Source organism: Ursus americanus, chromosome 14 (genome assembly GCF_024610735.1).
Source record: "Ursus americanus isolate L20-20 chromosome 14, mUrsAme1.1.p, whole genome shotgun sequence".
Lineage (NCBI taxonomy): Eukaryota > Metazoa > Chordata > Mammalia > Carnivora > Ursidae > Ursus > Ursus americanus.
In genome coordinates this window covers 9,816,795-9,840,653 of record NC_142140.1, presented here as the reverse complement: position 1 = coordinate 9,840,653, position 23,859 = coordinate 9,816,795, and positions in this window count along the sequence as shown.

The window sequence follows — 23,859 nt, the reverse complement described above, 5'->3', positions numbered from 1 at the left end:
AAAAAAAAAAAAATTCTATTGGAGCAGACTGTGGGGGAGAGGGGATTAAAATGAGATTAGGTGGTTAATATCCATATCAGGCTGAGCCTTATGGGTCATGGTTAGTAGTGTGGCTTTTATTCAAAATGCAAAAGACACCCATTAGAGAGTAAGAGAGGTAAGGGAGTGACTTAAATTATGTTTAAGGTGATTCTGAATGTGCAAAGTAGATTGACAAGGGTAGAAGCTGAGGGACCAGTTAGGAAGCAAGACATGGCCCAGAAGAAAGATGATAAAGCCTTTGATGTGGCAGTGGCAGCACAGATTTAGAGATGTGAATGAGCTTAGGACACATTTTGGAGACAGAGTTGAGAGGATTTGCTAATGGACTGGATGTGGCCATTGAAGAAAAGAAAATGAGTTAAAAGTGTGACTCTAGATTGATGGCTTAAACAACTAGGGACATGTACATTTTCCTTTGTGTGTGTGTGTGTGTGTGTGTGTGTGTGTGTGTGTGTGTGTGTGTCTTTTCCTCAAAGAAAGACCAGTTCATTTAGCTATCTTGGTCATACCTCCTTTTTTGCCCCACCTGTACTTCCCAGAACTTTTCAACTAAAGATGGCAACATGTCTCTTTAAATTTTATATTACTTCAGATTCTCAGGTTTTTCCCAATTTTCTCCACCCACACATCTATTAACTCAATAAAGTCCTATAAACAGAGCTGAGCATCATTGACATATAAGTAAATACCCAGGGAAAGAGAGATTAACTATAAATACCCTTATGTTACTATTCTTTTTTTTTTTTAAGATTTTATTTATTCATTTGAGAGAGAGACAGAGCACAAGCAGGGGGAAGGGTGGGGGAGAGGGAGAAGCAGACTCCCCATTAAGCCGGGAGCCCGATGTAGGGCTCCATCCCAGGACCCTGGGACTGTGACCCGAGCCGAAAGTAGATGCTTAACTGACTGAGCCACCCAGGCACCCCCCTATGTTACTATTCTTGTCCCTGTCTTACTTAAAGGGGCATGAATTTGTCCAGTAAAGATAAGTCGTGCTTCTCAGACTTTAATGCATCAGCATCACCTAGAAAGTACTTAAACACAGGTTGCTGGAGCCCACCTCCAACGTTTCTCATTCAGTAAGTCTAGGAAATGCTCAAGAATTTGTATTTCTAGCAAGTTCTCAGATGATGATGATGATGGTGATGTTCTGGCATCCCCACTTTGAGAACCATATAGATATACTGTCAAAATTAAATTCAGAAGTACCCAAAATATACAAACAGGGAGATGACACTATTCATGTATTATTTTTAAGATGGTTTAACTCCCAATGTCATTTCTTCCTCTAGGTCTTAGGTAGTGAATTTCTCAATCAGACTGTTGGCCTGTGTGCCCACCTGCCACTGTGTATAAAGTGAGAACTGTAAGCCTTCAGAGAAGCAGAAGAGTCTGTGCACCGTGGTACCTTCTCATTACAAGAGACCAAAACAGATGAGTTAATCAGGAAGCCCCTTCAACTCCATGGAGGCTCATCATTCCTATTTCAGGAGTTCAGACAAGCAGTTAATCTGCTGGAAACATGGAAAATGAACTGGCTGTAACAATCTATTCATGCCAGAGGGGACCTTACATTAAAAAGAGGATGCTCATGTATTATCATTAAAGACATCTAGGTTGTTCATTCAAGTATTTATATTTTAATGTTGTGTTTAGTGAGCCTGCTAGCCTTTCCCTTCTAGGTAGGGAAGAGCAACAATAAAATTATCATATGGCTGTACACTACATTATAGTTTGTGAAGCCTTTAGTGGGTGATACATTTTTTTTAACCTTAGAGTAATCTTTTATGATAGAAATTATTCTCCCCATTTTGCAGATACAGAAAGTAAAGCTCACAGAGATGAAAGACTTTCATAAGTTCACATAGCAAGGTGGTAGCTTAACCAAGATTTAAATTCAGGCCTTTTAACTCTTTGTGCAATGATCTGACTCCATGTGAAATTGGAGTCTTCATGATTCCACAGCTCCATGAGTTGATAGATTGACTTCCAACTCAAGACTCCATGAATTGATAAAGAAAAGCCCCATCTGATGGTTAATGTTCATACAGCCATTAGACTGATCTCATCCCATGAAACACTTTACTGAAGTCTGTACTATGAGGAGCCAGTGGGTCTGAGTTTCTGATCACCAACCTTCTAGGTACATTTGTTCTGACCAGCTAAGGCCATTGAGAGTTCTAGCCCATTTTCTCTGACTACAGGGTGTTGATCTCTTTTAACAAAAATTCAAACCCTGTATAAAGGCCACAACAAAAGTATTAGGTGGAAGCCTATGAAATTGCCAAATGTTGAGCATTTTTAACCTGCTGTTTCATATCATTCAGCCATAAATAGCAGCAACTGTATCAGTACTTTCCATTAAGAATGATGTTCTGGAAAGGAACGTGGCCTTGGAGTCAAAAGCTTGGGGTTCAAGCATATAGCACTTAATGTCTGTGAGCCTCAGTTTCTGACCTGATGAGACAGGAATGATTACAATAATACCTACTTCATAGCACCTTTGAGACGATGGTGTGAGATTATTCCATTCAGCTATGATTTCTCAAATAGCTATCTTGTTCCAGGGGCTCCACTGAGTGCTGAAAATACAAAAATAAACAAAGAGTCTATGCCTACAGGGAGAGAAGTGTAGTGAAAGAAGAAAATAAGTAAGTCAGCTATCGCAAAATTGCTCAGGAAGTCATAACAAGAGCACAATGAAAACAGAGAGAAGATGGTAGCTAACTCTGTGATCAGTGTAGGACTTAGAAGATTCAGAAGTGCCAAACAAGAAGACTATCTTAATCAGCAGTATCTAGAAATGCCTGAGGAGCTTTAAAAAATACCAATGCCTTGATGCCCCTTATACATGTGTGGATAGGTGGAAAGAGGTGGCCTGGTTTCACCTGCAGAGGAACAGATCCTATACAGTGAATAGGCTGTACCACCTTAGGACATTATTATTTAAAATAAATAGAAGGCAAGGGACAGAGAACTGTGGCTTTTGTTTCTATTGAAAGTATTTACAGATGAAAGCACTAACAACTTAAATTTATGTGGAAAAGGAAATAAATTTTTGAAATGGCCACGCTGTGTCATTCCTTTGTTCATTGTCAACAATGATCATTTCTCAATCAAAGCTATTAAATTAACAACCACTTTTTATTGTTTTGGGTTTATTTTAGAGAGAAAAGAAAGATACCAACCATATCTCCCTGGCAGGTATTAGCCAAGGTTTGGTCTGTTGTTATGATGCATCATCACTAGTAATTACAGATGGATGTGGGTACAGCTCTGTTGGAAAATCTCTTGGGGTGAGGTCACAACGTACAATGCTCTGAGCTGGGAATGCTGCCTTTGCAAATATTCATAGTTAGGAGAGTATATAGACATCAAGAAGCCACCAAGCTTTCTTTCCTGGCCACCGCCTGGAGCCAGGGCATCCCTGAATGCTCCTTCAGATTGTCATGCAATGACTGGCAGTCATAGATCAGATCAGAATCTATCAGAAGGGATCCAGAAGGCCCAGTCAAAGGATAGATCGACCAGAATCTAAAAGAATGGGTTCTCTGCCTCTTTTATTTCTCTTCCTTCTTGTAGAAATCCCATTAGCCAAGACTAGTGGATGTTTCTTTACTATAAATTCATTCACCCTTAATCTGGGGGAAAACATTGATTTTCCTTTGGAGAACTAGCTCTCCCTCATAACCAGTCTTGTAATTTGGGTGGAACTGACTCCAGGTCCAGCTACAGGGATAGATAGACCCATGGTCCCAGGCAAGCTAATTATCAAATTGCATTCCCTTTGGCCATGGTAGTTGTCCAAGAATGTCAAATGATGGCTCTTTTATACTCAGTGCTGGTGCTTTTGCTGGACTGATTGGCAAGGAGGGTGCTTTTGCTGGACTGATTGGCAAGGAGATGCCATTGCCCTATTGGGATAATGGGTCAACTATAAATCTGGGACTCCTTGGTACCTGAGAGAAAAGCAAGACTGAAAGATGAAGATAGGAAGGTTACTTATGATGACATATTTGCCTCTTAAGATCCATCTGTACCTAAAGCCAGTTATACCTGGGCCTTGCAGCTAGAGCCAAAATTGTACTATTTCACCCTGATTGTTTGTTAGTTTTCACTCTAGATTGTTTGATATTGATTTCAATTATCTGCTACTGGTGGAGTTCTAACCAGAACATGAAATATTCTATGTTGAAGAATGGAATCAGTCCACTTAGCAGATCCAAGAAGGACATAGCCCAGGACTGGCACCATATAGAGTAATGATCAGCAAACCCTTTCTGCGAAGGGTTAGATAGTAAGTATTTTTGGCTTTGTGGGCTCTACAGTCCCTATGGCAACTACTCAGCTCTGCCCTTTTAGTATAAAAGCAGCCACAGATGGTATGTAAATGAATGAGTGTGGCTGCATTCAATAAAATTTTATTTACAAAAATAGTGGTGAGCCAAATCTGCTAATTCTTGACATGGAGGGTTTAACCTAAAGAAGGACAGCTATAGCACAAGCCAGATTAGACAGACCATGCAGAACAGAAAATTCATGACCAGGTTCATCCCTACCTCCTCCCATACCCACATGGGCATCACAGATCAATCATGGGAGTGCACTGGGGATGGCAACGTACTGGGAAGCTGCCTCCTCATGGCAGTGCTATCACTGTACCCTCTATATCTCATCCCTCTTGAGCTATTTCTCCTTTTACTTATGGAATTTCCAGCTCTAAGGGCCATATCCAAGCATAATCCAAGGAGCAATTACTCATGGAGGAAGAGAGAGTAGGAAGAACTGAAATCCTAAAATGAAAAAAATCTTGAGGTAATGGGGAGGTCTAGCCAAGGCGAGATGCTGAGGGGTTGAGAATTCTCTCTGTCTCTCTCTGCCTCTGTCTTCCTCCCCACTTCTACCTCTACCTCTATCTCTACTGTTCTATATATCTCTATTTCTTTTTTCTTTTTTTTTTTTTAAGATTTTATTTTATTCAACAGAGATAGAGACAGCCAGCGAGAGAGGGAACACAAGCAGGGGGAGGGGGAGAGGAAGCAGCAGGCTCGTAGCGGAGGAGCCCGATGTGGGGCTCGATCCCATAATGCGGGGATCACGCCCTGAGCCGAAGGCAGACGCTTAACCGCTGTGCCACCCAGGCGCCCTTCTATTTCTTTTTTTTAATTTCTTTTTCTCGAAACCATTCATAGGTAGAAGCAGGAGGGTGGGATATATAAATGGGGTTGGGCATTTCAATGCTTCTAATAGTTTTCATATTACCTTATCGGTAGAAATTTAAACTTACCTTGAAATAAAAACTGTACCTTTATTTTAGGAAAACTCACTCTGACGTGGCTTTTAGCTATGCAAAGGTAAAGCAATGAGTTTTAGAATGAAAAAACAGAATGCGAAGACAATTTAAGCTTCTCTGAAATAGACTAAAAATTTTCATTTCATTCTGTTAACATTTTACAGATTATGCTTTCTCTAAGGACACATTCATTTCCTAATTCATGCTCTGTTCCTAAAATGAGTGTCTATTCTTAGAAGACATGTATTCCTATTTATGCAAAAATCATAAAAAGAGAAGAATGATAGAGAGATTGTGTCAGCAAATTAGAGGGACTCTAAAAGGAACGGGATTGATAATGCCAAAACCCACCTCAACTGCTGTATTATTGCCTTGTTGTCTTATATTTTCTGCCTGGTGGTGGTCATCACAAAGGGGCTCCTGGAAGAGAGTCAACCAAAGCTTTTTTAATTTATTTTCCTGAAAAAAAAATGGACATCCCAAGTAGCAGTCATCCTAGGATAAAGCAGATGTGAGGCTAGACAGGGAGAACCTCAGAATTTAATCTGGGACTTCAGATGGGCAAGGGCAGCTGCTGATTTAGAGAGATGAGTGGGGTTCTGCAATTATTATTATTATTATTATTATTATTATTATTATTTTGAAAGAGAGTGGGGGTGGGGAGGGGCAGACAGAGAGGGAGAGAAAAAAATCTTAAGTAGGCTCCACGCTCAGTGTGGAACCTGATGTGGGACTTGACCTCATGACCTCGAGATCATGACCTAAGCCAAAATCAAGAGTCAGACATTTAACCGATGGAGCCACCCAGGTGCCCTGGTTCTCTAATTATGATGACAGGCCGGGAGCTAGCAGGAGGGACCTGGTATTAGTTTCCTAGAGATGCCATAATAAAGTACCATAACCGTGTAGCTTAAAAAAAGAGAAATTTATTGTATCACAGTTCCAGAGGCCAGAAGGCCAAAATCAAGCTGTCGACAAGGACCTGCTTCCTCTAAAAGCCTGTGGCAGAGAATCCTTCCTTGCCTCTTCCTAGCTTCTGGTGATGGCCATCAGTCCTTGGTGTTCCTTGGCTTGCAGCTACATCACCTTCGTTTCTGCCTCTATCTTCACACAGCATTCTCTTCTCTGTTTCTTCTCTCTTATAAGGACACCAATCATATTGGACTAAAGAACCTGTGTCATTCCTGCATCACCTCCTCTGAACTGACCACATCTCTAAGGCCCTATTTCCAAGTAAGGTCACATTCTGAGGTAGTGGGGTTGAAGACTTTGACATATCTTTTGGGGAACATAATTCAGCTCATAACAGATCACACACACCCCCATATGTCTTCCAAAGGGGACTTTAGCCTATGAACTCTGAGATTTCCTACATCCGATATCTATTTCTAGTCTTTGTGCTACGCTTGTCCCCCACTATTTCAAAGGTTTCATCAGCCTGTATTAGCTGTCTCTATGGTGCGATAAAGGAAAAGGCTGTGCCCAGGCCCAGGCCTAGTTACAGAAAGAATCCCAAGCATGAGTGGACCCACCTGAGACAGTAAGATGGAACCAAGCTGCAGAGGAGGGCAGAGATCTAGAGCCAAATAATGGTGAGGATAACCAATGGGGTGAATGTGTGAAATACTTAAGCATTCTCTGTGGATGTGCAGAGATACCCGAGGAAATCAAGTGTTCTAAATACAGAGCTTTTTGCAAACATAATGGGGGCTTACTTCTTAATTCTGGTATTTAAAAAAGAAAGGAGTTTAACTTTATTTTCTAACAGAGACTGGTGGGGTCAGGGGGTGGGTACTTGGGATACACTAACATTTGTCTTTATCTAACTTTGAGAGTGCAAGCAAACCAATAAGCATGTTTGGACAATTGGGAGCTCACAACCTTTCTCCTTCTTCTGCTTTGATTGACAGCATGTTTCCAAGCAGCACAAGAGTTAGTGGGAATAAAGGCCTCAAGAATCTGCAGTGTAGAAAACTAGCCCAGTGCATTTGGGAAGAAGCCAAGGGATGATGGTCATTCCCTAGGATGGTAATGTGAGCCAAAGGTTAAGTGTTTTCTACCCAACTATTCAACAAACACAGAAGGGAGACAAAATTCAATGGCAGTTAATGGCATTTTCTAAATGCCTTAATTACTTGCATTTTTGGTTATTAGTTAATGAGCTGGAAACATGAGATAAGACAATATTAACTCATGAGCATCTGAATAATTCAATTACTATGACTAGGCAAGATGTTGCCTGGAAACCCATTGTGATAAATAAAAATAAAATATCTTTGTTTAACAATCCCAAGGAAAAATACCTAGTCACCCATACCTCCAAATTGCAGTGGAGTAACTCAAAATGTCTAACTTTTAATTCTGATCTTCCCTGTCCTGACTATAGTCTATGAAATAATATAATTCAAAGATAAACAAATGAAACAGGCATATATCTCTATCTTTGATTAGCCAGAGGTTTCCTCCCTCCTACAGATATGCACACAGCCCTTTGAAAAGTGTGGATATAAAGAGCATTTTAGTGTTTTGTTTTTTAAAGATTAAGTTGAATTCAATATCTGAGGTGACCAGACTCTGGCTTAAATGTCTGTCAGAAGAGGAGGGAGATCCAGTCTCTGCCCTCCGGAAGCTCACAGTCTGCTAGGGCATATGATTTATTTATAACCATTATGATGTTTTTATACAATATGTTTTATACAATGATGTTTACACAATAATAAAAGTATATAAAATGCAGAGATAGCATTGGTGAGAGAGATGAACCAGGTGGGATGGATGGGCAAGGGTTGCAGAGATGGTTATATCCCAGCCAGGCCTGGAATTTGGATGACTTAGCTGAACAGACAAAGCATAGCTGAAGAAGGCTCCAACCACAAAGGTCGGAGTGACAAAGGCAAAGACAGTAGAAAAGGGTAGCAAAGAAGAAAAGCAATGTTGGGTTTTTTTTTATGTATCTGGAATGTAGTATACAGTACGGTCTAGAATGATTGGCAAGCAGTCAATAGAACCAATGAAAAGCTTTAAGCAGGGAAATAGAGTAATCACTTTAAAAAATTTTTGTAAAGAAGACTATTGTCTGCGGCTTGTTACTTATAGACTAGCAAGAAACGTTTCTGAGGGTAAGGTCATAGGCTCAAGTCCATGCAGGCCAGTATCAAACTCAAGTCTGTGGCCACAGACATATTCCTGCCTCTCCCCAGCCATTCCTGTTTGGGGCAACCCCTTACATTAGGCATTTTATTATTGGCAGGTATGTTAGGAACAGCAGCTGGGTATCTGAAGGTACTTGCAAATGTAGGGACCACCAAGATGACCCAGGAAACTTGGAGTTAGCTTTTCATTATTATCAAAAGCCAAATTTTGTATGCTGAGGTTGGAAATGCTATGGGCAAGAGACAGGAGGTGTTATCATCTATCCTTTCTGGCCTGTACCCTGCTTCTTGCTTGATATTTTTCCTAGTTCCATTCAAACATACTGGAAAGGGGGAAAGAGAGTTTTGGACCCAAGATGCAAATTCGTGTGCATCAGAACTCTCTTTCTGAACCTAGGGAAGCATCGCTAATTAATCGTGGGACTCTTTCCACTAATCCTCAGGGTCCTTTTGATCTGTCCAGGCTGCTACCATAAACTATTAGCACTGGCACAGTACATGAAGCTTAGTAGCCATCTCTGTTGTAGAACAATTCTGCAGAATGGTTTGTTAACATTGGCTTTATGAGGACATAATCCCAGTGCCATGTTGTTTAAGGTGGTAGCATCTATGTTTCACCACGGGCTTTCAGATGGCAAGGCTGAAAGCCAGACCTGGCAGAGTCAAAGCAAAAGTTAAAAGGTAAGGGTAGGAATAATCACAGGATAGATGTCCAAAAATCAGAGCCCAGGGTCAAAGTCACATGCTGTCTCTCCTGCTTGGAATACTTTTCCAGCTTCTCTTCCTTTGGTAAATCCCAATTTATCCTTTAGGTCTCAGCTTAGAAAAATGTTCTTCCTGCTCTGACCCCCATGTGTGAATTCAGTTGCACCTTCTGTTGCACTGACAGCATCCTTGACTTTCTCTATCATGGCAACTTTTACCATATGCAAATAATATGGGCATTATATACACCCTCCAGGGATGTACCACATTAGTCCAGCTCAACCTTCTAACTAGCATAGCAGATGCCCCATTTCAATTTTACAAGTTGAACTGACATCAGAAGACAGAGAACAATAGGATCTGGCTCTCCAACCTGATTATTTCATTCAAAGTCTACATGTGTATCTTGGTGACAAAGAACTAGAAACATGGAGACTTTGAAACAATATCTTACATAAAAAATGTCTCCTATTTTTCTTCTACAGTGGGGTCCCGTTTTTTTCTCAGGACACAACAAGTCCAAAGTCTGGGCTTAAAACCCCAATTTAAAATCTCTGGAAACTCCTGATGTTTGCCAAATGAACACAATCAGTAAAATAAAATGCTATTAGAACCCGGCTTGTTATTACATAAACTTATGTGTACTGTGTGTACCCGGATCTAAAAAGAAGAATCTAATTTGGAAGAAAAATCACAATTGGTATAGTCAGAAAGATCTGGGCTTTTTTGTTTTTTCCTTAATTGAGAGGGAAGCCTTCTATTTCATTTTGTATAACCTTGGTCAAGTTACTTAGCGTTTTTGAGTTTCTGATTCATTCATTTGTAAAACACTTTGCAAACTAGTTGCGAAGATAAGATATGACATTTGTCTAAGCTGGTACAATGTTTGACCCATAAGGGACAGTGAAATAAATAAAATTGTTGGTACTCATCTAAAAATTATTACTTGGATCAAGACTTATATACATATGTCATCTCTTTCAATCCTTATAAAGTAAGCTCTATTATTATTTCCAATTGACAGATGATAAAATTGAGGCTCAAAGAAATTCCCCGATTTCCCCAAAGACATCCAAAGAGTAAGAGGTAGACCAAGATCCAAACCCAGATTGGTCTGATTCTGTAGCCCATGCCTACCACAATGGAATATAATGGCAAGTACAAGCTCTGACCTGGTCAGGTTATAGAGATGGTAAAGATGTACCACTAGATTATAAATAATTTTTGACAAGTTCTAGATAAAACCTGTACTTCCCATCTTCCCTTGACATAGTAGGCATAAGTTGCAGTGTGTGGCTTCTCACAAAGCTTTCTGAAGGGACCTCACTCGGGATAAATACCTTTCCTTTGCTCCTCTCCTTTCCTCCATTCTGCTGCCTAGAACATAAACATGATGGCTGGAGTTACAATGGCCATCTCACAACAGTACGGCAACCTTGAGGACAGAAGTCACAATGGAAGTCACACGGAAGTCACATGGAAGAGCAAAAAGGGAGAATACACCTGGGTCATTGATTAATGTGGAGCTACCCTCCCAGCCCTGGATTGTCAACTACTGTTCATTTTTTATGTGAGAGGGAAAAAATGTTCTCTTTTCTTAGTTAAGCTGCTGCTATTTGAGCTTCTTTCATATGTAGCTGAATTTAATCCTAACTAACACAGGCTTCCACTATATTTTTCGTTTTTATATTTCTCAGGCTCTGAGATAAAGTAGTATGGAGGCTCCAATTGTATTTTAAAATTTATAAAGCATAACTGAATCAGGCAAGGTGCCCACAAGAATAGCTAGGGAATACCAGAATGACAGAAGAACCCACCACTGCTTCTGGGTCAGAGGAAATGAAAGGAAAAGCAAATATTCATTATTCTGCTTTGGAGCACTCCAAATACTCATATTCTGCTCCCAAGGGAAAGGCTCTCAAAAACTGAAGCTTCTGAAATAAAATCTCGTATTTACCTCCTCAGAGATCATCCTACCAGTTGGACTGATGTTTCTGGATTCTACCAGAGCACAAGAAACAAAAGCAGCCCATTCATTTTCATGTTCTTGCAAGAATATGATTCAAGAAGGTCCAGAGGACCAAAGGCAACAGTGACTGGGACACTTCCAGCAACAACCACAGCGTGGAAAACACAGATTGAGTTTTTACTCTGTGCCAGGGAGAATTCTAACTCCTTTACTTCTACTTAACTCATTGAATTCTCAAAATAACACTATGATCACTGATCTCTCCTACAAATCAGGATATTAACATGCAGAGAGATTCTAAATTAGGTATTCACATGAAAGAACGACTTCAAAAAATAATGATAAAGCAATAATTTGAAACCCATCTAATATTTGCAGTTGTGGAAACAATAGTGTGAGTGCTCTCTTTGAGAGAAAGAGAAGATACAGGATTGGAAATATGAATCCCTCTTTAATAAGGAATTGACTTTAATTAAAGGAAGTCATGAAGTAAATCTCTAGAATGTTTAAGTACTTTGTTTCTTCTGCTTTTAAATTCCTTCCCTGTGCAGATAGAAAAGCCACAGGATCCATCAATTGTAACCTGGCAAACACAAAGAGCTTTAGTTGACTGACAAACCAGCTAACGCAGAAAGCTCAGCAAAGTTTTTAATCATAAATAAAAGAGTTCCTCAGTGCTATTTTGGGCCTTTAATGCAGAGATAAGAAATCACTCTCAAGTAATTTTACTATAGTATTTGTACAAATGCATCTGAAATACAAACCTCCATGTTGTTTAGGTATCAGAGTCTATAAAAATACATTTTAGAAAATTGTGGCAGGTTGTAAAAAATGGCTAGTTTAGAATAGAATGATAGTTTATAAGTTGCATCTTGTGTTAAGTACTTCAGATATAAATGAATTTATAATAAACATACATGTAAAAACATTACTTCTTTAACATCTAGAAGTAAGCCCCCTTTTTCTTCAATATATTGAAAGTCCAGAATAGTTTTTGAGGTGGCTTTTTCATATTGATGTCTCCCTGTTGCTGGTCCTAATAAGCCTGGACCAAATTCAAAATCACTTAGCAGTTTAAACCTAAACCACATCACAAACTTAGTTTCTTCTCCACAGTGGAATATTTTGGTCTGGAGCCTCCATTTAAAGCAGAGTAAATATATAAGGACTAATTTTTTAGAGCCCGAAAATGCCTTTCTAAGCTTTGAGCTACATTAAATGGAGGCTTTTAGAAACATATCCTTGATTTTCAAGGATCTCCACAAAATTTTGCACATAGGCCATTTCTTTGGTTTCCAAAATTGTCCCGTAGGAAAAATGGGATGGACGTTAGCCCCATTTCACAGATGGGAAGTCTTTGAGAGTGGGAGTGATCCCTAAAGTGATGGTAGATAGTACTGCCACTTAAAAGAAGACATCTTGACTTTTTGTTCTATACCTATCCAACTATGCCAAAATCTTCTTTTCTTTAGAGAAGGAAGACAATGTTTCAAAGACTACTTTTTCTCAGCAAGGTCATTGCTCTTTGAGGTACAGCAAGGGTCTCCCTCTGTTATAATGTGTGAAATGCTGAGAGGCACACATGCCTCCAGACCTCTCACCCATCAGCCAAGCCCAATGCTGGCACATCTCTCCATGGAAGCCATTCTGATGAGTTTACTTTGAATCTGCAAAATGTGCCCAGAAAAATACACACAACATTTGTTTGAGAGATGATGTGAATTCATAAGAATCCTTTACAATATTATCAGGGATTGATTATTGGTTCACTTAGTCCCTGAAAGATTAAAGAAAGAAAAAATCCATCAGGGGAGTCCATGCTGATAAAGTGGAGGGGAAAGCTGGAAAATCCCCCAGTTGAATTGTTTAAGGGGATGGTCATTTCAGATGATTAAATAAAAGTCAACATTGTAGCCAGGAAGTAAGTGTGGAGATGAAGCAGGTGGCAGCTAAAAAGAACATAAAATCAGACTTCATCTCCTTTTCTATATTGCCTAGGATTTGGCCTTGATAGTAACAGGTAACATATATGAGCAATCATCAAACACCAAGCATAATATGTAGATTATCAAGTTTAATCTTCATCATAACTTTATGACGGTAGGTATTATTATCTTTAATCTTACAGAAACTCAGAAAGATTAAGGGACTTGCTCAATGTCACACAAGAGGGAACAGAATGATTCAAAGGTCTGTCTGACTCAAACAGTATGCAGACTTGCAACTGATTAAAGCCTTTATTTATGGGCTATTACTTCATGAGCATCCCATTTGGTCCACATTACTCTAAGATGTGGTTATTACTGGAAAGAAAGAAACCAGAGCTAAAATAATTTAAATATTGGCTTAATTAAAAAGATCTAGTAAATCAATGAAGTAACTCAGCCTCAACCTTGTGATTCCAATGTCCATTACTTTTCTACAACAATGTTCATTCAATGCTTAACCAAAAGTAGTGAGTACCTCTCTGTTCATTGTTATTAGGTACTGGGCATACAATGATGAATACTATATGGTCCTTTTCTTTGAATTCAATATTTTAGGGGAGCAACTGACAAATATTTAGAAAAATAATTAGATTGTAACAAGGATATAGAAGCCTCTAGAGAAATCCGAAAAAACTTCATTAAAAAAGATCACAAATAGGGGTGCCTGGGTAGCTCAGTTGGTTAAGTGTTGGACTCTTGATTTTGGCTCAGGTCATGATCTCAGGGTTGTGAGATTGAGCCCGGTATCAGGCTCCATGCTCAGCAGGATTCTGCTTCTGTCCCTCTCTCTCTCCATCTCCCTCTGTCCCTTCCCCTACTTGGTGCTCTCTTTCTCAAATAAATGAATAAATCTTTTTTAAAAAGATCATAATTAAGTTAGGTCTTTATACTAGATATCTGTTATCTCTTCTTCAGCTATTAACTGTTCCAACACCACTATCTACCAATAAATTCCTAGGGACAACATGGCTATTTTGTATCTCTATTGATCATACCTAATTTTTTTTAAGATTTATTTATTTATTGGAGAGAGAGAGAGAGAGAGAGAGAGAGAGAGAGCATGGGGAGGCAGGGAGCAGAGGGAGATGGAGAGAGAGAATCCTAAGCAGACTCTGTGCTGAGTGTGGAGCCCAACATAGGCTGGATCCCAGGATCCTGAGATTATGACATGAGCCAAAATCAAGAGTTAGACGCTTAACTGACTGCACCACCCAGGCACCCCTTGACCATTAGACCAGCAGTGTGCATCTAACCAGAACTGGGCCAATCGGACTGTGTCTCTGGAGAACCTGACCTGAAACACATAAAGCATAGGGATTGGAACCTAAGTCACATCAATGGTGGTGTTCTACAGAGAAACTGTCCCCACTCTGCGGTATTGGAATCCCAAAAGCTGATCAGAGACCTGCCCTTCCTGGGCAGTAATCTGTCCAGTAAATTCCATTCCTTGCCTAAATTAGTATAATATAGATTTATCCCACTTGTATCTAGTCAAGTTTCAGGTTAATAAGTACTGAGAGATGAATAAGAGCTACCCAGACAGTAAAAAGTTGGAACCAGAGTTTAAAGATTCTCAAGTGCCACATTAAAAATGGAATTTATCCCAGAGGTAAGAGTAAGCAAATTAATAAGGGACTAATGCCAACAAGGAATAAGATAAAGAAATGTTTACAGAAGCAGTTGAAGATCCATAAGAAAATGTTTAAGTATTACCCTGCAAATTATTCTGGAGTGAAGCTAATATACAACATGACCTCCACTCACAGGGCCTGTTATGCCTGCCTTCCTTCTGGGTGGTTGTGCTAAGTATCTTCCATTTGTCCTTTCAGATCTTCTCTCCAATTTGTACCCTGTGTCCCAAGAGGCTGGCTGGCATAGGACACTTCTTCAAGCTTCTTTGCCCTCTGGTTTTCCAGTTGGGTTTAGCTACTGGAGCACATCAGTGAGAGACTAGAGGAAGAGAAAGAAGTTCAGGGCATTTATTCCCTGGAATGCCTCTCTGTAGAGTCTCCATGAACTTGAACAAAGGGTACTACTCTTCTCAGGCAACCCTCTCCACACAGCTCTCATCTCCCCTCTCTGACTTTCATTTCTTTAGATTTTGAGAACCATTCTTTCCTATTTCCCATTCAGATGATCCTATTTCTAACCCTGGTATAGTACTCTATCTCTCTTGATTTCTCTTTGTCCTGACCAAGACTTTGTAAATAGTCCCTTTCTAAAACAGTCTTCAAACTACACAATCTATGTGCCATCTGATGCCTGCAATAACCCTGATCGAAACTGAGTCCTTCTAATACCTTGGAAGTGAAGACCTGGATATGAGAAATGAGTTCCCTTTATAGCTCCCCTATCTCAGGAAACAGCCCGATGTATGATGTCCTTTTTAAAGATTACCCAGGGGAATTCTAGGGTTATTATAGTCATAACTAAACGTGTTAACAGCCATAGGGAATCCAGAATTTCCCCAAGAAAAATTCCCTGTGCCAACCTGAGATGAAGAATACTTCACACTAAAATGAAAGAAATAGCAGTTTAGTAATAATAAACAGAGGAATAAGCCACAGGTAAAGTCCAACAAGCAAGGAGAATCAGGCAGAGCTGCCTGCCTTGGATGGGAAGTTGAGGCCAATTGCCAGATAATTCGAACTCACTTTAAGAACCAGTCACAACTGCTTAGGCAGCCTGTAGGGCAGAGAACAGAAGAAAGAGGGAAGGTAACTTAATTCAAACAAACTCTTTACAGCAATGGCTTGAAACAGGGTTATCACAAAGTCTGTTCCAACAGTATATATTAGAGTTATTCCATTACATTTTTCATATAGAGTCCTTGATACATCTGCTCATATAGGGAGTGAGTCTTCATTGAAGCCTGATTAACTCTTTAATTTATTCATGCATTAATTTCTTCATCCACCCATCCATTCAACAAATAATATCAGAACATCTACAGACTATGAGACATGGCGTTATGCTTGGGAAATACAAAGGAAAACAGGAGAAGTGCCTAATTACAATCAGGTTGGGCAGACACACAAGAAAGATAAATGAACCTGTTAGTGATTCTAGGATGATAAGTGCAAAGATAATGAAATCCATAGGGTAAGGGGAGCACAGAGGAAGTAGGTATGGAGATGGTCAGGAAAAGCTTCATGGAAGAGGTGACAATTAAGCTGTCTTACGATGTTAAATCTGATTTAAAAGGTGAAAGGAATCTTTAAGTAGAAACTTCCAAAAGAGCAAAGTTTTTTTCACATCCTTCAAGGAAACTCAGTGCCTTAAGTGGTACCCAGGGGCTAAAGTACCCTCATCCTCTTTCCATTATGTAGCTCAGTTGCTAGGCAACCATGACTGGGCTAAATCCAGCCTCATTCTCAATTAATTTGGGAAAGATCATTTGTTTTTTAAATTCATACCCTTGGAGCTTCACTTTACAAAGAAAAAGGAATAGCTTCTGGCCTTTCTATCTGATTTAACTGTGAATTTCTTGACTTTTCTTCAATCATACCTCAACCACAATAAAGATTCAAAAAGTCACACCTACCACTGTGAGGAAGTACTGGTATCATTATTGTGAAATAACTTTTTTCCAGATACACTTGTTAGAAGCATTAAACTTTTTGCACTCTCTTGGGAAAAAGAAAGGTGATTAAGATGGATTTTGAGTGTCTTCTAAAAACAAGGAGATCTTGCAAATACAGAGAAGGTGTTCTGTAATTATATATATCCAACTTCAACTGCCTCTGGCTATGTAACCAACACAGTGTCAGGTATGAAGTGATGAAATAGTAATATATTTCAGAGGCTTCATCCCTGAAACTTTTAATTCTTTTTTTAAAAGATTTTATTTATTTATTTGTCAGAGAGAGAGAGAGGAAGAGCACAAGCAGGGGGAACGGCAGGCAGAGGGAGAAGCAGGCTCCCCACTAAGCAGGGAGCCCAACATGGGTGGGGCTCGATCCCAGGTCCCTGGGACCTTGACCTGAGCTGAAGACAGACAGTTAACCATCTAAGCCACCTGGGCATCCCAGAACTTTTAATCCTGATACAAATGTGCTCCAGTCCTGTACAGCGAAGAAGGATTTTTTTTTTTTTTCCTTCTGGCTCCCAGCAGGACATGATCTTCCATGAAGGGAGTTTTCAAACATCTCAATCAAAAATGAGCTATAATAAGACAAAATCACTACATCAAAAACTAAGGATATACTGTATGGTGACTAACATAATAAAAAAGTATTATAAAAAAATCATATATCTACCACCGTCAAAGCATGGAAAGCCAGACTTGATTAAATAAATGTATGAAAAATAATTTACAAAATTAATCACATTAGTTAATACTAACTGATAGTTAATAAAGGAACGACTGTTATTCCAGCTCACTAGTCTACCATGTGCAGCTTATTGTGCAGACATAGACGTCTATAGAGCATACAGTATAGAATATAGGCCCAGTGCTATGGATAAGTTTTCATTAAGTTTGAATTAAGAAATTTCTTCACTCTTTATCGATAGATTCCCAAACTGAATAACTGTACCTGACCACTGGAAAGCAAAATGCTGGCACACACAGAAGGATGAAAATAACATGTATTATAGAATGGTTCATGCAGAGAAGTAGTTAAATGAAATACAATATATGCATATTGCAAAATGCTATTGAATCATCATATAGAAATAGCAGACTTCTATGTTCTGAATTAGAAACATCTCCAAGAAAAATACAGGTCTTAGAACAATTTATGTTGTATGAGACTGTTTTTAGGAGTTAAAAAAAAAAGATATGTTCATTTGTTTGTAAATGTATAAAAGGAGACAAAAACATATGCACTGAGCAGTCTTTACTATTTAGTAATTACTTGACTATTAAGGTTGAGGAATGGTAGTGAAATTCCACGCTCCGTATTGAATCACTTAATGAGAGTATGTACTTGAGTGTGTATTTGAAATACGAGCATTAAATATGCATACATACAAACAGAATGTTTCTTAATGAGATTTTTTTTTCTCTGTGGGCATGATGCCTGTTTCCCCATGTTCCTTAAGAAGGAATAAAGACTTTATCAATGACTTTGGAAAACTTCCTAAATAAAGGTTTTCTCTAAAACTCACAGAAGCTAAATGACTTAGCCAGTGACTCTCTGCCCTTTGTGTTTTTACTTTTAATTGTAAATATATAAAAAACAAAGCACAGAAAATATCCAAAGCCATATATAACCAATGTTAATATTTCACTATATTTTCTTCAAAACTGTCTTTCGTTTTTAATTAAAAATTATAAACAAGCCTAACCCCGTCCTTTCCTATCTGCACACACAGACCTATAAGTAACCACTGCCCTAAAAGTTCATAATTTTCATTCCTGTGCAAGTTTGTGTACTTTTACTAAATACGCTTTAATATAGTCTTGATTACTAGTTCTTTATTATGTACATAAATTATATCATAGTGTATATATTCTTTTTGCCTGAACTGGACTTTGTGGACTGTTTTACTCCATTATGGATTTAAATACTGCAACTGGGGAGCCTGGATGGCTCAATCGGTTAAGCTTCTGACTCTCGATTTCGGCTCATGTCAGGATCCCAGGGTCCTGGGGTCAAGCCCTGTGTCTGGCTCCTCGCTCAGCAGGGAGTCTGCTGGAGATTCTCTCTCTCCCTCTCCCTCTGTCCCTCCACGCTCTCTAAAATAAATAAATAAATCTTTAAAACAAGCAAACAAATAAACAAACAATGCAATTAAGTCAGCCTTACCCAGGTCTATCTTGACAGAGTCAAGCAAAGAGGCCGCACAGGTGGATCAACAAAAATGCAAGGACTGTGATTAGAGCCACTGCTGGAATTCCAAACTCTCCACAGCAGTGATCAACAAACTATTCCTGCTAAGGGACACATAGTGGAAACTTTCTGCTTTGCAGGCTATATGGTCTCCATGGCAACTACTCAACTCTGCTATTATAAAGCAAAAGCAGCCATAGATATTATGTCAATGAGTAAGTATGGTTATGTTCCAATAAAACTTTATTTATAAAAACAGGTTATATATTGTTTTTGGCCTGAAGGCTATAGTTTGCCAACCTCTGTTCTATGTTCAGCTGCCACATCTCTCTATAGAACCCTGGGGCTAGTAGGGCTGATCTAAGAAGCCACCCTCCTCCCTGATGCTCCATGTGCATCCTTGTGGAAGTTGTGTACTTTATGGAGATAAAAACCCATTAGCAAGGACCACTATTTGGTCAAACTTACCAGGGAAGGTGTGTCCCCTGCTAGAACCTGGTTCCAAGTGGGTAGAGCAGTGTGTCTCCATGGAAAGAGGAAAAAGCTGGCAATCAGGGCACATGGGTTTGGGATTTGATTCCCAATTCTGCCACCATCATCTCTGCTCTCCGTGTTGTTCCAGGCAAGGCACTTCCTCTCTCTGGGCATGTTTCCCTCTTGCAAAATGAGTGTGTTGGGGGCATATTATCTCTGAGGTTTCCTGCAGCTCCAAGATCCCATGATATTTGGGATGGTATAAATAAACACAATCTAGTGAAATGCCCCAAATGTTCTTTCTTGCCATAATCTAGCAGTGTTCTCTAGGAATCTTACAGAAACATTAACAAGGAGGATGAATGATTGATTTAAATTCTAGCAGCTCCCCTTCCTTACCTACTAGTCAGCAAAGAAAAAGGCTGACCTCAGAGAGTGACCAGGAAGGTGGAAGAATTTCAAGTCAAGGCGAAGGACAAGGGATTAAAGAACCAATGAGAAGGGAAATGTTCAACATCAAAAGAGAAGATTCACTATGGAAGAGAAACCTGTCTTCAAATAGAAAGGTAGACGAAAATAATAAATTACAGCAATTTTTTTCCATATTGCCCCAGAAGGGAGAAATGAATGATATTATAAGACAGACTTGGGTTCAGCTCAAGCAAAAGAGATGCTTCCTGGAAACTATATATTTCTGAAAGTGTAGCAGTTATTAGAGGAGTATCTCACTCATAGATGTGTGCAAGAGAAGAATGGCTGAGCACTTGAGGTAGCACAGGACTGAATGAGGAGTTGGACGATATTCCTTCTAGCCCTGAGATATTATAATTATGTCCATAGAGACTGGACTTTGGTACTAAGTACAGACAAAGCCCAACTTCCTCCCTTCTGAAAAAGCTTACTACATTTTCAGAAATGCTCAACTATTAGAAATTATTTCAGACAAAGTAGTTTTCTGTAATATTTATGCCATTCCCCAGTACTTGGTACAACACAGGGCACACTGAGGGTTCTCATTACTTGTTTAAGAAATGGAGTGAAGGGAGGGAGGGAGGGAGGGAGGGAGGGAGGAAGGAAGGAAGGAAGGAAGGAAGGAAGGAAGGAAGGAAACAGCTGGAAGTTACTCTATAAAATATAAATAAAAATTGAATCTATACAATATTATAAAGGAAAATATTTAATGGTTTATATGTTCCTATTCATACTTGAAGCTCTAGCTTCCCTGCTTTTCTCTCTCAGAAGGGGCCATCCAATCTGCTATCTGAACTGGGTGGTTATGCTACCCCAAGATCAAGTTCATTCATTCCAACCCCTGTGGCAGGGTTGGCAGAGGCAATGTGAGATGATGCTTGGTTGGTCACAGCTCTAGTGTGCCCTGTTCTTAACTTGGCAGCATCCCTCCATGTGCACCAGCATGAAGTGGGTACCAGCATGAACATGATGAGCATCTTCTCTGTAGCAACCAGCAGGATCCTCTGGAAGTCATGGCAGTTATGAGGAGGACACAGCTTGAGGCTCAGATCTGGGATGCTGGGGTAGGCATATGACGGATTCTGGGGTTTACCAGTCTCAATTAACTCTGGTTTTGGAAAGGAGAGCCACAGTAGGTTAAGACCAAATGGGGAAATAAAAACCCCATTCTTTTTCCCAACCACAGTATAACGGATCATGTCTTCTTGGGTATGGTCATTGGGTAGGTCAGCAAATATAAAGCAGTCAATGATATTTCTTCTTTTGGAAACATATTTGGATATATGGTTCATTTGATCTTACCTACAAGAGAGTCCAGGCAGGTATTTTTATACAGAAACAGAACAGAAGGGCACTGATATTTATTGAACACCTTCTATGCTTGCTGCTTCTGCTGGAAAAATGAATGAATCTTCACATTTAATCCTTGTGGGAGAGATATCATTCCCACTCAACAGAGAGAAAGAAGTTGTCCACTGTCATGGAGTAGGTGAACCAATCAAAACCCTCAAAGCTTTAGAATCATAATTCCAGACTCCTGAAATGAGCACCTGAAATAAGTCCGAGCAGTGTGTTCATTTCATTTTGTCTCGTGTCTCCTCAACCAGAAGACAGTTCCATTCCAGAACCACCTGGACCTGAGAGGCCATCACCCAATTTGGCCATTAGGAACCTAAACTCTAGAATTCTTCATCTTTGGAAATGAAGAAACAGGTATTATTATTATCAGTCTGCTTTTATAGAGGAAAAAGGCTAGCAAATAAGGATCAGTCTAAAGCCACTGCCTCCATGGAAACCTAATTTCTACTTAATAACACGAAATGATTAAATTAGACCCTTCGACACTTCTGCTTAAGAACAAATGATAGCGAGGAATTTTTTTAATCAGTCTTTTGTTTTATGACTTTAGCCTTGAATGAATGTGATCAAGAGGGATTCTTTGAGCTCTCTTTCGACCTTGAGAGAACTCTAAAATGTTCTCTTATTATATCAGCAATGCCGGTAAAGGACATAGTCTGCACATATTGATAAACTTCTCTGAGTGGTGAGGTTATACTTGGCACTTGCTAGATGATTACATTAGATTTGCTGCTAATAATTGCACCCCAGGAACTAATATAATATCTCACTCCTCCCTAAAGAAGTATTTTACAAACTTACCCTTTAGTTCAAGGGAAAGTTGGTGAATCCCAGTCACCACAAATGAGATAAAGGATAATTTGTCAGATTAAATCCCTGAGTTAAAAATTAAACTGTAAGAACACTATCTGAGCTTTTTATTAGTTTTAATTCTTGAGGTAATGGAGGGGTACACATTTAGATCCTGAAATTGGAGTCGTGGCTGAGGAAAGAAGTGGGTTTGGCTTGAAAGGGATGATCTCTGGCAAAAGCAGGTGTGACTTCAGACTGGGTTTTTCAAAGGAAACTAGAAATGAGGAGGAATTTTTTTTATTATTATTTATTTATTTGACAGAGAGAGACCGCCAGTGAGAGAGGGAACACAAGCAGGGGGAATGGGAGAGGAAGAAGCAGGCTCATAGCGGAGGAGCCTGATGTGGGGCTCGATCCCAGAACGCTGGGATCACGCCCTGAGCCGAAGGCAGATGCTTAAAGACTGCACCACCCAGGCGCCCCCGAGGAGGAATTTTAAAAAGTGAGAGAAAGTTCATTGGCCTAGATAAGATCCAGATAAAATATAGGTTAGATCACATCCTTTGTCTGCCCAGGGCTTTTTTCCTGGGAGGCAAGGAATGTGAGGGTAAGGACATGAGGCTTCTCAGGTCACATCAAGTGGAAGCCTGGAAAACATTACAATGATGACAAAGCCCATTGATTGGGATGCCCCCTCCCCCATCTCCTGTGGTTCTCTTCCTTGCTTACTCCATCCAATCAACCCCCCCCCCCAATGGCCTGGCTTCTGGGCTTCAGAACTTTCCCTAGAGGTCCCCTATTTGGTGAGAATTTCCCAGAACTCCTGATTTAAAATGGCAACCACTCTGCACCCCTGTCCCTCTACCTGGTCACTCTCCTTGGATGCTCCTTTCCCCATAGCACTGATCACTTTCTAACATACCACTTATTTTACTTTTATTCTCTGCCACCCCTCCTCTGAAATAGAAGCTTCATGAGAGTGGTGATTGTTGTCTGTTTGGGTCACTACAGTGCCCACAACAGTCCCTGGCACATAGTTAAATGAATGAAAGAAAGAAAACAAAGTCAGGAAAGATTTTGAATATTGTATAGAATAAGGCAAGATAAATGGCTCCTGCCATTCCCACTGTTTGACTTAGCGTGGGGGCTTATTGCTTGACCTCTTGCCCTTTGAAATGAGCCATTCATGTCTCAAAAGTTCTGTTCTGCCTGAAAAAGTTACAGCATCACAGCAGAGAGCACTGGGAATAAATGATTCTCTGGGCTGTGACAGCTATGGTGAGCTATGTTCTCTGGCAGGGGGCTTGGCAATGGCGGGGTGAGGCTGGAGCCTGCCTGGGCTCAGGGGCTCTTGGTTCACCATCCACTCCATTGCCAAAACATCTGGTAGGAATGGAAAGAAACACACAGCCAGAGCTTCTGTCTCTTCATGCCAAGCAACATATTTATCTAAAATTTCCACTGAATCAAACAAGACTAGAAGAACAAGGAAGAATAAACACATGTGTAAATCTCTACAATACCCTAAAATTCCTCTAAAATGAGAAAAAAATGGATTTTCAAAAAAGATATGAATCTACAAGGACAAACAAGATGGAAGAAGAGGAAACAGTAATTAAGAGATGTTAACTAGTTTGGGGGAGACTGAGAAATAGTGGAAGAATTACCATTTTTTATTCACTCTAAAACATGTATCTTTTTCATATTTTAACTTTTCGGAAAGGAGATGACTCTTACAATTGGTGGTATCTTGCAATTTAATTGGCAGCATTTTTTCCTTCTTCATTTTTCATTTGATAATAGATGGTACATCATATAATAGATCTCGACTTAGATG